Source organism: Pseudopodoces humilis, chromosome 6 (genome assembly GCF_049639895.1).
Source record: "Pseudopodoces humilis isolate 2021_Gansu_Grassland_sample_001 chromosome 6, ASM4963989v1, whole genome shotgun sequence".
NCBI classification, from domain to species: domain Eukaryota; kingdom Metazoa; phylum Chordata; class Aves; order Passeriformes; family Paridae; genus Pseudopodoces; species Pseudopodoces humilis.
In genome coordinates, this window is record NC_142205.1 from 3,109,499 (window position 1) to 3,124,427 (window position 14,929).

A 14,929-nucleotide genomic window follows, 5' to 3' on the forward strand; every position below is an offset into this window, starting at 1 on the left:
TGAAATCTGAGGAGAAAGCCAAATCCTTTGGGCATGTGAGGCTACAACACAGGAAAAAACAAGGAGTTGCTTTTTCTCTTCAGTGAAGAAATTTAAGAAGAAATTCTCACTGGAAGGGGCTGCCCAGGGAGGTGGTGGAGTCCTCATCCCTGGAGGTGTCCAAGGAAGAAATGGATGTGGCACTCAGTGCCCTGGTCTGGGTGACAAGGTGGGGATCAAAGGCTGAACTTTGACCTCGAATGTCTTTTCCAGCCTAAATGATTCTGTGACTCCTGTGCCTTCTTTATTCATGGGACATCCCAGGAAAGCTGCTGTGCTGGTGGCCAGAGTTTCAGAGCTGCTTTTTCTGCTCTGTGCAGGTGGAGTGATGATGGTTTGCTGAGCAGGGATCTGTGTCAGGTCAATCCATCTCCCTCCTCTCCTGCTATCACTCACCAGCAACCCAGCCTTTAAAACGATGCTCATGTTCCAGAGACACTAAATTTAGCAGCTGTTTACTAAGGGGTATTTAAAATTAGCAGCAAAGGCCACCCTGAGCGTGTGACAGGGAGAGGTGGTGTCACCACGGGGCTCTGTGACCCTGCACGCTGCTCTCCCTTCTCCAAGACCTGTGGCATCTTCATTCCAGCTGTGCCCACCAAGAGCTCGGTGATGAAGGTTGGTGGAAAGCAGATGGAGGTGCTGGCAAGGTAAGATGCATCTAATTACTCAGAATTAATTAGGGGTTGCTCCTCCTGGCTGGCTGTGTGGGGAGGGCAGCAGGTGGGAACAGCGGGGTGCTCCAGAGGTGGGGCTCCCAACCCCCCTGGGTGATGGTGCCCTGCAGGAATGGGCACGGCTGTCCCTGCCTGCCCCTCTCCTGGGTGATCCAGGAAAAATCATTCACAAAATTTGATTGAGAAAATTATTAGGAAATATTTCATTTTGGGAAGGGTGCCCAGGGCAGTGGTGGTGCCCCTGTCCCTGGAGGGACTTAAAAGCCGTGTGGATGTGGCACTTGGGGACATGGTCAGTGGTGGCACTGGCAGTGCTGGGGGAATGGTTGAATGAACAATTCCGTGGTTCTGTTCCTTGAACTCGGTAGCAAGAAACGCTTTGAAAAAGAGGGTTTTTTTAAAAAAAAAACCAAACTGAAGTGGATGCTCAGCGCCCCTCTTGCACCAGGAGAGAGGTGGAATTACTGGGCAGGTCCTGGCTTCTGCCTTCGCCCCCCTCCTTGCCCAAATCCGTGAGCAGAGCACCCCGTTAGTGTCACCGTGTGGCCAATCCCAGAATCACGGAATTAAGGTTGGGAAAGAGCTCTAAACTCTCATCCAGCCTGGTTGGTGACATGAAGTGACCCGTGGTAGCCCATGCACGGAGGGGACCACCCGGACTCTGCAGCAGCACCCTGAATCCAGCAGGATTTTCTGGCTCAGGACTGTGGATATTTGCAGAGTTTAGGGCTGTGGATATTTGCAGAGTTTAGGGCTGTGGATATTTGCAGAGTTTCGCCCTTTCCCCCTGACAGGAGTGGCCCAGGATCCATACTGGGCTCTGAACTGTACAAGTGGGCACCAGCCAGGCTGTTCAGGGATTCTGATTATAAAATAAAGGATGGGGCTTAGTGCCCCGGGAATTCCCTTGGTGCAGAATTATCTGCAAACAGACCCAAAGCAGATAAAGGAGCCTGGGACCCTCTGGGAGATTCTGAGACAAACTCGGTGAAACAGCAGTGGAACTGCAGGTGCTCAGTGATGGAAAACGTGGGTTCTGGCTCTCCACTTGGAAAGGTTGGATATTTTCTCCTCCTGGAGCCGCCCCTGAGGTGAGACCACGGACTTGTCCGTGCACCTTCTGCAAGCTGAGCACACCCCGGGAAAGGTGATTTTGTGCTGCCATCTCGTGGCACTAAAATATTCTTTAGAAACAGTAAGAATTGGACACACTTGAGAGACACCTGCAAACTCACTCAGGAGTGAGGGGAGAGCAGTGGGAGCCCAGAGGGGTGAGCACAGATATGATCCTTTATCAGTGGTTCTCTTTCCATTCCTGGAGTTCCCTGAGGTATCCCTGGAGGTCTGGCAGGACCTGTGGAAGGTGGATGGAAGAAGCTGGATGATCTCCCAGCACTCTGAGCCCACGTCTGTGAGGTTTTGGCCACCCTGCAGGCTCCCTGGGACACCCAGTGCCCAGCGCTGGGAATGTGGCTGGCTCAGGAGCATCCCACCCCCCAGGGAATTCGGGTGTCCCTTTGGAGAAATAACTGATTAATCGGGTCCTGGGTGAGGATCCAGCCGTGATGTGGTGGATATGGAGGACTTCTGTGAGTTTCAGGGATGCAGAATCATGGAATGTTGTGGGTTGGGAGGGACCTTAAGGCTCATCTCGTTCCACCCCCTGCCATGGGCAGGGACACCTTCCACTGGAGAAACCACAGGGGGTGAGAAACTGATGTGAAACTTCTCCAAACAAAGGATTCTGATACCAGCTACAACCTGATCCAATGCAAAAAATCCTTCCAAAATCCTTTTGTGAAGCGCAGGGAGAGATTTCCCAACCCCAGTTATCCTGGTGGGCTCACAGCAGGTGCTTTGCTGTGAGTACCTGTAAGATGAGTGACAAGACTGGGAGAAAAGGAAAAAAAAATAAATAAGAAAATGGAGAAATTGGAGAAGGATGACACTGAAGGGGACAGTGTCCCTTTTCTCATGGGCAGTGTGGCCCTGGCCAGCGTGGCTGCCTGATGGCCATTTGTCAGGTATTTGGGAACTGAGCACAGCCAAGAGAAAAGACAACAACCAAGACAGGGATCCAGGCACTGAAAAAGTTGATTTATAAGGAGAGAGATTAAAAAAAAAAATAAAATAGTGGAGCTAAATTTGTCATGTTTGGCTGGGCAGGGGGTGAGGGCTGAGCTGGTAGATGCCAGGAACTGGGAGGGGATTTGGGATGCTCAGGGGAGGATTTTTGGCTGTTGTGGGTGACGTGGATGGGGGCAGATGATGTCTTAGCCAGGAGAGAGGGCACTGACCCATGCTGAGAAGGGAACACGGATATACAGTGGGGCTGTGCTCCGAGTCACCAGCTGAGGGCTGTAAACTTCCAGGAAACTCCGGCACAGCAAAGCAAAGCAAAGCTCTCCTGGCCTGCCCTGCCTCGCTTCATTTGCAGCACAGCTGCAAGCCCTGAATGTCCCTGCTTACTGGGAACTCGCTTCAAAGTCCCAATGGGTACTTCCTCCTTGCTTCAAAATCCAAATGGATGCTTCCTTCCTGGCCTGGGGATGTTCAGACTGTCTTGGTGACACGGGACGTGCTTGGCTCATGAGTATGGGCAGCAATCTTTGCTTGTTCCTGGTCACTCTCCTGTTCCCTGCGTGGAAGGGCTGAATTTTTGTGATGACAACCATTGTGCTCCTGTGTGGTAGGAACAAAAGATTCCTGCAAAAGCCAGGAAGCATGGAATATCCTGAGCTGGAAGGGACCCACCAGGATCATCCAGTCCAGCTCCTGGCCCTGCACAGACCCCCCAACAACCCCACCCTGACCCTGGCAGCGCTGTCCAAACTCTCCTGGAGCTCTGGCAGCCTTGGTGTCCATTCCCTGGGGAGCCTGGGCAGTGCCAGCACCCTCTGGGGGAAGAACCTTTCCCTGAGATCCAAACTAAACCTTACCTGGGACAGCTCCAGCTGTTCCCTTGGGTTCTGTCACTGTCACAGGGAGCAGAGATCAGAGCTGGCCCTCAGGAGGAGCTGCAGACCCTGATGAGTCTCTCCTCAGTGTCCTCCAGGCTCCCATCCAGTCCTTCCCTGCCACCTTCTCTCCTCTGGACCATTGCTTCCCCTTCCTCACTAACCTGAGCACATCTGGACCTCCCTCACACATGGTGAGGTGTGCTGGCTGTGTCCATCCCCTTGTGCTTCCTGGCTGGGTGTGGTGTTTCCAGACACCCCAGGGCTCACGGGGTGACGGTGCTTGGCCTTCCCAGCTGTCACACAGGGTGGCACAGGGGGTACTTTGGCCTCTCTGCAGAGCTGTGGGTGCACTGGGTCTCGCTGCAATTTGCAGTCAGGAAAACGTGCCTGAGCAAACACCTTGTTTGGGGTGTCCTCCTTCCTGATCATCAGTTTGCACCCCTTGGTAGGGTGTGAGAATCCACCTCACCTTGGAATCTACGCTCCTGCATGGATTCTGCTCTCAGTGTTGTCCTGCTGAGGGACCACAGGCTGGGCAGTGGCTTTGTTGATGTGCCCCTGAGATGGTCCCTGGACCTTTGGATCCCTCTGCTGGCAGAGCCAGAGCCTGAACTGAACATTTTAGGGTAAGGATAGATCCCGACCCTTGTTTGAGGATGTCTGAGGTGACCACCCCATGTCCTGCCTGTTGGTCCCTGTGCTGGTGGCACCCATCCTGCTCCTCCACCTCACTCCATCTCAGCCACATCCTGACACCTTCCATCTCTGCCCAGGTTTAGGGACAACCTGAGAGCTTGGATCCTTTAATTTCTGCTGCCCACTCCATTACAACATCAATTTAATTCCCACGTAGTTCTTACAGGATGGCTGGGAAAGGCAGGGAGATTCTCCACCACTCTTCCATGATGCTGAGCCCAAGGAAACCCTTCTGCCTCCACTTTTAAACAATAAAAAAACTTCTCCATCCCTGAAGAACAGGAACATCAAGCTGCTTCCCGACACAATTGGCTCTAACTCAGCCAGGCTTTCAGCACAATCAGGGAAGAGCAATGACAACTTTTTCCCCTAAGACCTTTTCAGATGAGGATTAACTTTAGGCCAGCTTTCTCTGCTGCCTGGATCCTGTCTGGAGATGATGCAGTCGGTGTTTTGTGCGTGGCATAGCAAGGGATGGCTCTTCTGGTCAAACTCTCCTCTGTCCTGCACCTTTTTGGACCACGTTTTTAGGTGGAAAAGCCCCTTTTTGGAATACTTCACCAAACCCCACCTCACAAAAGGAAGCACTAAGGCATCCCCCTTCCAGAGAACCTGTCCTGTCAGGTAACCTGCAGTGCAGGTGGGGAGAGAGTCAATAGTGACAAGTCAGAGGTGGGTGGAAAAGTGTGGATTTTATCTGGATTTGCTCTCTGTTGTCACTGCAGCTGAGTCATAGTTTTGTTTGCTTGAACTGAAAATCCTTGGGAAAAAAAAAAGTGTATTTATATAGATACACGTACATAAATACACTCCTAGCATATGTACACACACTCATATTCTTTATATATTTTTATATATAAATATATTTTGATCTAAAGTATAGACACATTTTAAAGATTAGATGTAGAATTGGATGTAAAATTTCTATAGAATAAAATTTTAATATAAGATTCTTATACACACACATATATCAAATACATATTTATGTTAATATTATATTTATATTTATATTTATATTTATATTTATATTTATATTTATACTTATATTTATATTTATATCTATACCTATATCTATATCTATATCTATATCTATATCTATATTTATTATTATATATTATTATATAATTATATCTATTATATAATATATTTATTTATAATTATATGTTATATATTATATATTATATATTATATATTATATATTATATATTATATATTATATATTATATATTATATATTATAATATTATATTATTTATTATAGTATTTATATATTTATAATAATATTATAATATAATAATATATTATATTATTATATATATTATATTATTATATATGTTTACATTTATATTTATATTTATATTTATATTTATATTTATATTTATATTTATATTTATATTTATATTTATATTTATATTAAAATACACATATTTTTATATGTATATAAAATAGAAACATATCACTCCCAGAGCTCTCTTAAACTGCCCATGCTGTGGACTTTGCAAAGTGCCCACACTTTGAATTGACTTTGAATTCCCAGACAAGTTCTGCGCTCAGATCCCTCCCCACAGCCCTGCAGTCCCACCCTCCTCCTGTTCCCTCAGCCTGTGCAGTGTCACGTCCTTGCTATGCAGTGGTGTCACTGCAGCCACGCCTGTTGCTCCAGGAGAAATATTTCCACTGGGAAATGCAGGAGTGGGAGAGAAGGAGCCCTGCTGAGGAGACTCAGCACTGCTCACCCTGCCCTGGGACAGCTGGGACACTCTACACGCTCTTCTCGACTAAAGGGACCTCAACTCATCCTGGGCTGGGAAAGATTTCCTTTTCCTGGGGGATTTGGGTTACCATGGATGTGCCAATCCACTCTCCTTGTCCCCTCAGGGAACACAGGAAGGAGAAAGAGAGAGCAAATGAGAAGGTAATTTAGAGGGAGAGATGGGGTTTTGGAAGAGAGATCTCCAGGAGGCAGGGGCTCTGAACACAATGCCAGGCACGTGAGTTGCTGCCTGGAAATACCACCGGGAAAAAAAGCAATTTTTCACTGGGCAGGTGTTCTTGCTCCACATTTCAGTGAGAAATCTTCACAGAATCACAGAATGGTTTGGGTTGGAAGGGACATCAAAGATCATCTCTTTCCACCCCCCTTCCACTGTCCCAGATGGCGCCAAGCCCTGTCCAGCCTGGCCTTGGACACTTCCAGGGATCCAGGGGCAGCCACAGCTTCTCTGGGCACCTGTGCCAGGGCCTCCCCACCCTCATGGGGAACAATTCCTTCCCAATATCTAATTTAAATCTCTCATCTTTTAGTTTTAAACCATCCCTGCCGTCCTATCACTATCTACCTGTTTAAAAAGCTTCTCTTTGTTTACAAGCTCCCTTTGACTGCTTTCAGTGATGCAGCACCTCCTGGGCCGTGGTATGACAGTCCCTGCTCCCACTGTCCAAAAGAGTGTTCTTTTAATTTCACATCCCTTCCTGCCACTGGCTGTCATCTCCAAATGCCAGGGGGACATGGGTGGTGGCAGCCCCTCTGGAGCCCTGTGCCTGCCTGGTAGAGGCTGTTTGCTTCTGAGAGCCACAAGTGCTGCTGCTCTGACCAAACACACGAGTTTTAGATGTTTGATCACAGCACTGGCCCTTCTCCAGGCAGTCAAAACCCCTGGTAGGATCAGCCATATGAAAAATTTGGCAGCTTCTCTGCATAGTTTGAATCATTCATGGAAGGTCAAAGATTTTTTTTTTTTTTTTCCCTGACATAGGCACTTTCTGGTGAATCTGCTCTCAATTTTATCCCTTCACATGTGATTGTTCAGCTTTCTTCACTGATGGGTTTGGGCAGGGAGCTGGACTCGATGATCCTTCTGGATCCCTTCCAAATGCAGATATTCTGTGATTCTCTGTGGGATGCAATCAAAATGTTGAAATCCCTCTCATGTACCTGGCAGGGAACTCTGCCCTCTGGGGTATCTCTGGTTTAATCTGGTGGGATTTAGTGGTGTCCATGTCACATCAGCTCTCCAGCAGATCCTTCAGTGCCATGAAACACAAGATATCTTTCCAATCCCTGGCTCTGCTTTATCCTCTGGCCTCATTCCACCTCAGTGCCTGGGCAAGAGCAGAGGTGCTGGTGGATTTCTTGATGCAAGGAGACCATAAATCATAAATAATTCAAATTTTAATGATTTCCAGGTTGTCAGTGCAGGAGTGGAGGAGGGATGGTGGCCTGGAGCAGATCTTGCTATGATGGAGAGAGAAATTGGGTACTGGGGAAGGGATTTGGGAGAGTGAGATTTTCCCAATCACTGCATGAATGGAGTATTCTGAGCCCCACCAAGGTTTTGGAAGGAGGCAGAGGGAGAAGGAAAGGTGCTGATGTGATTCAGAACACTCCTGATAGGGACAGATCTGAGCCAGCCACAGCTGAGAAACACAAAACATTGGGAGAGCTGAGGATCAGCAGGCTCAGATATGGGACTGCTCACAGCCAGCCCTCCCAGAGGTCAGAACAACGCTCAGATTTTTATTTATTTCCTTGGGAGCTGATTTTTCCACAGCTGAGTGCTGCATTTTGGGCCTCTGTGGAACTCCAGCTCTGTTAGATCAGAGCAACAGCCCTCCAGTAACTGGAACCATTTTCTTCTCAGCTCAGAATCATCAAGGAAGAGGATAAAGAGGAGGAGAAGGACACAAAAAATGAAATTTTGCACCAGTGAGGGTCAATTGGCACAGGTGACCAGGGACAAGGGTGATGGCTCTGTGTGAGCCAACCTCTGCCTTTACACACCTGAGCAGATATTGCTGCTTGCTCTGCATGAAAACCACGCTTTCCAGAGAGAAAACAAGGAAGAATTTATGGAAAACAAAAAAAGGAGAGAAAAAAATAAGTTTTCTTTCTGAGTAACTGTGTATGTACACAGAGACTATGGAAGTGCTTTTATCATAAACAACAATTACAATAAATAAGATCATTTTTTGTATCCACTGGGGAGGCGGCGAGGATATATTAGCATAAAAGTGACTCAGTCTCTAAGTCTAGATGCTTCTGAGTGCACCACATTTATTTTCCATTTTCAATGGCAAATTTCACTTCCAGTCATCAGCATTTTTTCCCTAGCTGATGATATTTACACACTTTTTTTTTGGTTGTTGTTTTCTTGGAGAGAGTGAGAAAAATCCAGCCGAGGGAGGCATTTTTGGTTAACTTTCTCCATTTCCTGGGTAAATGCTGTTTGTGCCCTCAAATGGCCCCCAGGCCCTGCTGGGGCTGGAAATGTGAGTTTGATGTCACCCATATGGGGTGTCCTGGAGAGGGGAGTCACAACCAGCTCCTGCTGTGCTCCACCGACTCCTCTCCCCTCTCCTGGCACCCGCCTTGGTGGGACTCAAATACTGGGATATCAGGGTGGGATTTTCCCTTGGAAACACATCATTTGACCTCGGTGCCCTTTCAGCTTCTGACCCTTCTGATGATGGGAAAGATGTAATGAAAAGCTCTGAGCAGCCAGAGTAAAATTTGGGTGATGAAAACTTAGGTCATGCCTGATTTATGAGCTCTGCCGGGGTGTGGGGTGTGCCGACCTCCAGAACGCATCCTAAATGAAACAACAGGGACTGCTTTCTCCCCCTGATTGTAAACAAATCAAAACCAGCAGGGGAGAAAAGCAGTTTTACTTCTTCTTTCATTATCTTTTTAATATCCTGGATGGCAGCCAGTGTTTCTCAATTAAGTGTCTAAAACTGTGCCCAGCCAAGTCTGGCTGTTTGAGGGGTGTATGAGCAGCTGCTCTGAGCGCTGATGAGAGCTGCTGCTTCTGGGGCTCTTCAGAACCTCTAATCTGCTTGTTTCTCTCCAGGAGAAAATGTAAAGCTCTGCCCTCTGCATGTTGTGGAAAATGGGATGGCATTTGTCACTGTAGCCTCAGAGGAATTTCACCCAAGACAAATGGTGTCCAACCAAAAAACCCATCTCCTAAAGCTGGAAGCCTCACACAGATGGGATCTGTTTTCCAAAGGATCATAGGAGTGAGGATTTAATGATGTTGAAGGTGTCTAATTCAGTCCTTTGCTCAGCCCTGGGCCAGTATCAAGTTGCCCAGGGTCTTGTTCTGAATTGTTTTGGGTATCTCCAAGGTGTAGCTGCAGAGCTTTTCTGGGTCCCTGGTCCAGGGCTGCACTGGACTTAGAGGAAATACATTTTATTTGTTTCTAGAGGGAATTCCCCTTGCTGGATGTTGATCCCACCACCTCTGAGGGGAGCCTGGCTCTGTCTTCTCTGCCCCCCAGTGCAGCAGCTCAGCCAGATCTCCACCAAAAACCTTCTTTTCTCTGGAGTGGATGAACCCAGCTCCCTCAGCATCTCCTTGAGCGCATCCTGCACACTCCTGACCATTACTGTGGCCTCTGGCTTGGCATGGCCTTCAGGCAGAGTGGCATCCTTATCCACACTGTCCTTATCCCAGGGAAATCTCCCAGGGATCTGCTGATCTCCAGGATGGAAGCCCAGATGTCTCCCCTGGATGGGGAAGCATAACACTGGTTTAACTTTTCATTCATTAATTATTGATGGCCTATGCAAATGCTAAAGTCTTTTTTCTTTCTCTTTCATTTTCTGTCCCATTTTCTTTTCAACTCGTGCTGATATTCTGGCTGCTCTGTTTGATCTGAGACTCTCAAAGCAAGAGGTTCACCCAGCTCCTCTTTCAACCTGCCTCAGAATGAGCTGCAGAGCTGGGAGCCTTTTCCTCCTTTTGTTCTGCACTTGGCTGAGAGATTCCAATTTCATTTGAAGATATTTCAAAGTCCTTTTTCAGTTATTTTGGTACTATATCCCTCCATCAGATATTACCTCTTGAAGAAACCTAGGGCTTGGAATATTTTTAAGCTCTATTAGATATTTCTAACCTAATGCAATTAAGGATTTTGTATTGTTTTTCCTATTTACTTAAATTATTAAAAGATAGAAACTAATTCTGAGTTGTGCCTGTTCACTGCCCATGATTTTATTTTTTTTTTAATTTTCCTGTGTTGCTGATGGTATTTTCAGGAATACATTGACACAAGCACCATTTTATTTAAAATATTTAAATAAATAAATAAATAAAATATGTAATAGTAAATAAAACATTAAATTTTAATTTAAATTAATTTAAAAAATAAATAATAAGTAATATATATTATTTTATCTTCTTGAATATTATATTTATTTTATTGAATAATATTATCTATTTTATTGAATAAAATATTATTTCTTCATTTATTATTATTTATTTTATTGAATAATAATGAATAGTATTCTATTATTACTATATTATTAATAATTATTTATTAATTAATTATAATTAATAATAATGATTATTATATTATTTATTATATAAAGATATTATTTATTAAATAATAAATAAAATATGGCCTTGATTCTATAATCAGCAGTTTTTCCTGAAAAAGTTCCCCTCCCTCTAAGCTGTCAAGGGATAAGGTAAAAGGTGGAATAAAGGTTTGATAACAGGTGGAATAAACAGAGAAGAAGCAAAAAAAAAGGTATGACTAAAGTAATTTCTGACACTGGCCAAAGTTGATTAGGTCCCACAATTGTCACTGTACTCCAAGAAGATCTGGAACAAGTGTGAGGAGGTTGGGGACAGTTTGGTGGCAATCCTTCGTTACCCAGGGCAGCCACAGCTAATGCTAATTGTGAATATTTGGATCAGCAGGTGCTGAATTTGATGCTGTTGTGCACTCAGGAGAAGGCAGCAGCACCCAGGGAGGGGCTGCTGAATCTTTGAGAATGGCAGGGGTGGAAAGGAATTGTGAATAAAGGAAAATATCATTATTCCACGTGCATGGTGGTGTTCTGAGTGTAAAAACATCTCTGGAGGAGCTGCTACTGAAATAGTCAGGTTCTCTTTGGCCACGTGTTCCTAAAAAGGAGAGAACAAACCTAGAAATGGTGAAGGGAAGGAGGGAATTGAGAGGTCTGGAAAAACCTCCTGTTCAAATAAGCCAGGATATGCATCCCTGGAAGTGTCCCAGGCCAGGCTGGACAGGGCTTGGAGCACCCTGGGATAGTGGAAGTTTTTCTTGACCTTGGCAGGGGGGTGGAATTAAGTGATTTTTAAGGTCCATCCCAACACAAACAATTCTGGGATTCTGGGACAGGATTCCTTCCTTTGGAAAAGGGATGGTGAGGGTGGACATGACGGTTTATAATTTGTAAATTAATGACACACATCCATGGACAGCAGATGGGAAGCAGTTATTGCCACAGGATAGCTTGGATCCTGGAAGTAGATGTGGGATGAAAAAGGAATTAGAAATATCCAGAAATATCCCTTCTTCAAATGTCCTGAGTGTCCAAATCCAATTCCTTGGTTTAAAGAGAGGATGGAGGGAGACAGAGACCTCTCAGGCTGTCAGTCAGGTTCTTCTCTCTGCTAATAAATCCCTCCAAAATAAATAACTAAATGAAAAGGGTCAAAAAAAAACCCCAAAAAACCCTGATCTTGCCAATATCCAGCAGCAAATAGAGCTGAGGGGGCCCTCGGTAGAAAAATGTAATGCAAAGGGAATGGGTGCTCAAAATAAAGTAAAAATTAAAGAGGGGAGAGGGAGAGGGAGAGGGGTCCTTACCTTTCTCTTCAGGTTCCTTTGGGTCAGTGGCAGACGCATTTTCTCCTTTGCAAAACAGGTGCTACAATCTCTGGCCAATACTTTAAGCTCCACAGGATTTGCCAAATCAGGCAGAAAAACTTTAATTTTTAAGGGCAGACAGCATGTCTTGATTATTGAGCCTGACCTCCTCTATAAGCAGGGCAGGAGGGTAAATTTTTATATCAAACCCATTACTTTTCTCTCAGACAGACCATGCATTGCAAAATAATTCTCTTTTTTTTTCCCAAGTCTTGCATTTCAATCCTCCTCCCTCACTTTTTTTGAGAAAATTTGCTCTGTTTGTTAATGACTCCTTTTTTTTTTCATTTTTATGCTTTTAATTTAAATTTTAATATAATTTAATTTTTTTTTTTAAGTTTTCCTCTCCTTGCCACTGAGCTTTCTATTCCTTTGCCTGCTGAGTGACAGAGTCCTGCTTCCCAGATCCTGAGAGTTTGGGATCAGTTGGAGCCTGTGAGACTCTCAGGAGTAAGGACTGTGCCAGAGCAAAGATAATCATTTAGAGGCAGATTGGAGAAAGTGGAGACTGGAAATGAAAGTTAAATCACATCTCCTGGTACATTAATCAGCAGGGGTGCGTTCATTCCTTCTCACAGGCGGTTTCTTGGCACAATTATTCATCTTTGCTCAGTTTGAGAAGCTGGAGGTGGGATAAATACCTGTTGTGCAAACAGAAATAGATGGCCAAGTCACAAAAGTTGAAAAAAATCAAACCCAGTTTCTAATTCCTTGGGAGTATGGTGCAGGGAAGAACCTGTCCAGCCTGGCCTTGGACACTTCCAGGGATCCAGGGGCAGCCTCAGCTGCTCTGGGCACCCTGTGCCAGGGCCTGCCCACCCTCACAAGGAACAATTCCTTCCTAATATTCAACCTAAACCTGCCCTTTTTCAGCTTAATTTCCCCCCTGGTCCTGTCACTACATCCACTCATCTGAAAAGTTGCTCTACCTCTTTTTAACAAGCTCCTTAAAAAAAAAAGGGGTGAGAGCAAATACAGAATATGGAATTATGCAGCTCACAGGAGCCTCAGAAGCCTCAAACTCCATCCCACCTGAAATGCCACCCACCACAAATATTTGCCTGGACTCCAGTGGTGGGGAATCCACATCCTAGCTGGGAAAGTGATTTTGGTAATGGAATATCAGAGCACTCATTGTTGATTTCTGCAGCACTTCTGGGGTGGTGATGGTCCGGCAGCGGTGCACAACGTATTTTGGGAAATACGTTGGAATAACGTATAACGGGGAATAATGGAATTTTGGGAAGTCTGAGGACGACACAGGCCCACAAGTTCTTTGGCAAAAAGAGCACAGGGAGTGTTAGAAGGATAAATTCTACCCATATTTATCTGTGTTTATGTGCAGATCTGAGCAGACGTATCTATTAATACAAATATATGAATATACACCTGCACAAAACCACATTTATACCCTGTCAACCCCACTCCCCTGTCCCCTAAAGCTTTAAGAAGCAGCATTTAAGCTTGAAACTCTGAAACAGCTGAGAAATGAGAGCCCCACAGCAATCAAAGCGAAATTGGATTTGCACCGTGAATCATCTGCTGAGGACTGCAGTAATAAACAGGCATAAAACAATGGCAATTTACTCACATATTAACAACTGTGCTGTCGAGGCAGCAAACCTTTTAAACCCATAAAACCACCCTGCTGTGAGAAAAACAGGGCTACACAGGGGCATTCCCTTTTCCCAAGGATGGATGGAGAGATTCCAATTTCCAACTTGCAAATGAGGAAGAGCTTTTGGGATACCTCAGCCCAAGTTTGGCTCTTTGTTCCTGTGGGCATATGCTGGCTTTAGGGCTTTTGGGAGTCTTTTCTTGTGTTCCTGTCAGTTTTGTGGATTTCAAACACCTCCTGCAAACACTCATTGCCATGCAAACTTTGGGAAGTCTCCACTGACAAGGAGAAAGACCAAGGTGTTCCTCTCCTAATGATTCCAGCTGAAGCCTCCTGGCCATGGATGGGGTGAAGATTTGGGACCTTTTCTTTCCAAAACCACCCTCCTGCCACAGCTGAGCTCAAATTCCCCATCCATCCGTTGTTCTGTCGGGTTTTAAAGCAACAATGGATGTGCCAGATGAGAGCAGAGGGGTTTGAACAGGCAGTGCTGCTGCCACTTAATTATGGTCACATTTTAATGAGATTGATAAATCATCTATAGCCCTTAGGGATTGTTTTTATTATTTTTAAATTTTTTTTTTTTTTTCAGCCAGAAAGCAGCAGCTGTGGAGGAAAGAAGAGTAAATTTTCAGCACAGGAGATGGATCAGGCCTTGATTTTTTTGTGAAAATCCCAAAACCTTGCTTTCAGTGAGATTTTTAGCCATGGTGAGCTGGACTAAAATGGGCTGAGTCCTTCCTTGCCTCAGTCTTCTTGAAGGCAAAGGACAGAAGTGAAGAAGTCCAGAAATCTCCAAACTGTGTGAAATGTCCTGCTTAAGGCTGTACTATAAAAAGTTAAATTGGAGATCCGGGCACAATAAATGCCAGATAATGTTCTCAGAAAGTTCATAAAACCTATTTTTAATGCCTGCACCCTTCCCTCAAACCCCAAGACATGTTATCCACCACCACTGCACACAGGAAATCTTTAAATTTAGGCCAGTTTGGTTTATTGAACTGAATAGAACTGAACATTTTTGCAATAAACCTTTTTTTCCTGGGACTCAGTGTAATTTACACTCTCTGATTTGTCCTTCCCAGCCTCTTGGCAGGACTCTGTGTCCTGGGATGTCACAGGGGCTGTCCTGGGATGTGACAGGGGCTGTCCTGGGATGTCACAGGGGCTGCGTGGTGTGCTCCATCCTGATCTGACTTGTTGATGAGTTTAACCACAGTAAATATCCTGTGTCCTCTTTTCCCAAGAGAAAAGGAG

At 45.2% G+C, this 14,929-nt stretch overlaps 1 long non-coding RNA gene across 1 annotated transcript; it reads left to right on the forward strand.

The window, feature by feature from the left end:
- Positions 1 to 551: 551 nt before the first annotated feature.
- Positions 552 to 14,560, forward strand: LOC148184077 (uncharacterized). The gene is made up of 2 exons (XR_015772767.1): positions 552 to 689; positions 14,265 to 14,560. It is a non-coding gene; the product is annotated as an uncharacterized LOC148184077 (long non-coding RNA).
- Positions 14,561 to 14,929: the final 369 nt, after the last annotated feature.